At 38.9% G+C, this 2,379-nt stretch overlaps 1 pseudogene; it reads right to left on the reverse strand.

The window, feature by feature from the left end:
- Nucleotides 1-1,293: 1,293 nt before the first annotated feature.
- LOC106735982 (peptidyl-prolyl cis-trans isomerase FKBP3 pseudogene) lies at nucleotides 1,294-2,118 on the reverse strand (annotated as a pseudogene).
- Between the last annotated feature and the right edge of the window lie 261 nt (nucleotides 2,119-2,379).

The raw sequence follows: 2,379 nt of genomic DNA on the forward strand, positions 1-2,379 counted from the left end.
GGTCTCCAAATGGTGAATTTAATTATCCATGGTTCACAGCTAATAACAAGAGGTCTTCTGTATCAAAATATATTTAATAGCCTGCCCAAAAATACACCAGTAACAGTAGCAGACTACTCAGAAAATGTACCAGAAAAGGTAACAGTTGAATATTGCAGTTGCCTGTGGGATCCCCTACCATGGACAACACATGTTTGGAGAAGCAAAGATGATGTATTATTGTGGATAGGAGAGACCACACAGCTAATCAATGTCATGATTCCCTGTTGGGATGAGCCCCACAGATAAAATATATTATTGAGATTTCCTGCAGAGAGGCACAATGTTTAATGAAAATTTTACATGGCCATGGTAGGGAGACCATTATTACTTGATGGTCACTGTATTGATTTTCTATCACTACCATAACATTTCATTCACATAAATATAGTGGCTTTAAAGAACACAAATTTATTACTTTAGAATTCTGTAGGCCCAAGTCCGATGCAAAACCTGCCAGATTAAAATCAAGGTGGTGGCCAGACTGCATTATTTTTGGAAACACTAAGGGAAAATCATCCCTTGCTCATTCAGGCATTGGTAAAATTCAGTTCCATGATGAAGTCTCCCTTTCTTGCTGCTGTCAGCTAAGGGTCTTTTTTTGAGCTCCTAGAGATGTGTCTTTTGTCCTCAGATCTGCAAAGTCTCTTTTATCATGTAATATAACATCCTCACAGGTGTTGAGGATTAGGACATGGACATTTTAGGAGGCCATTATTCTTTCTACCACAGTGACCAGTGACAAGTGGTTCTCTCAATATTTTCTTTTTCAAGAAAATAGATGATTTATTTTTTATTTTTATTTACTTTTTTAAAAATTTTAGGTTTTTGCGATAGGGTACGTGTGCTCACTAGAGAGACAGAGAGAGACAGAGAGACAGAAAATGAGAAATTATTCTCCAGGGGGTATGGTCATGTCACAATCCCTTCTCCATTCTCCTCTAGGGATTTTGGCATGTGCATGTATGAGCCTAGCGTGATTTTCAAACAGCCAGGGCTGGGACTCAAACTGTGATTTGCCATGTGGGAATCCAGTATCTAAACCCACACCACAAGCTAGCCCAGAATATATGAATTTTAATTGAGTCTTTTAGTTGACAACCTGAGGTAAGAGGAAAAACAAGTTTCAACCAATATTTTTCAAAATTGACTCTTGTCTTACTATAGTATCAAGTTCTAATTAGTTATGGCAGTTTCTTCTGGGTCAAGTTTTATCATTGTTGTTGACATCCTTATAACCGAAGCACTGCTATTTCAATCAATGTCCATGAATTCCACTTCAAAAATGAGTTTTGCATGTGGTGGGATTTTGTCATCAGGTTGTCCTTTCTTTTTTTTTTTTTTTTTGAGAGATTTTCACTGTAGGGCGCGTGCGCTCGCCAGACAGACAGAGAGAGACATAGAGACAGAAAGCGAGAAATCACCCCCCAGGGGGGATGGTCACGCCGCAATCCCTTCTCCTCCATTCTCCTCTCGGGATCTTGGGCACGCACGCACACGCGCCCGAGGTTGTCCTTTCTTTTTATAAGCCCATTTTGGTTCAATCTCCAGTTGGTTTTTTCTCCTTTATTAATAGTCAGCAGTGCTTCATCCCATTTTCTGATAACTTCGCCTTCTACAATTTTAAAGCTGAAAGGCTTGACACTTTCTTTCTGGAACTTTTTTAAATATTGGCATCAGAAATGGTCTAGTTATACAGTGTCCCTCTATACCAGCAGTGAACAGCATCTCCCTTTTTGTGAAAGTTGGTTTTACCTCCTTTTTATAGAAAAGATTTTAGATATTTTTGTGCACCCTCACCCTCTTCGGTTTTGGTTTATTTGGGTATATTTTCACAAAGCTTCACATTTTTCACTTGCTCAGACACTTGTACTTTGTTACCCATGCCATGCTTTACTTTCAAAAAGATGATTATAATCTGTAACCAAAGAGTATGTGTTAGCTGTTTTGGCCACCATTTTTAATATTTCCTAGGAATTTATGTTCTACAAGAAACAAATCTGAACAGTGTTTCTGCAGAAACTTGATAACAACCTTCTTGGGCATCTGCTCCCTGCACGACTGCTCCACCATCCACATCTGCTATGGAACACCACCTTCCATCTTCTCCTGCTGCCTCTTAACAATTTGACCTGGGCATACAGATTGGATTTTTAAAACAATTTTTAATCAAGAGATTTTTTTTTTTTTTGCCACAGAAACTATTGATATATGGCTTTCAGTGATCTCTTATCTTTTAAAACAGTTTGTTTATTTCATGAGAGAGAGCGAGAAAGAGACCCCAACAGGATCCTCACACTATCACCCCACCCCCAGCCTCATCCAGCCAGAACCATAAGC

Source organism: Tupaia chinensis, unplaced genomic scaffold, assembly GCF_000334495.1.
Source record: "Tupaia chinensis unplaced genomic scaffold, TupChi_1.0 Scaffold000600_1, whole genome shotgun sequence".
In the NCBI taxonomy this organism is placed as follows: Eukaryota; Metazoa; Chordata; class Mammalia; order Scandentia; family Tupaiidae; genus Tupaia; species Tupaia belangeri.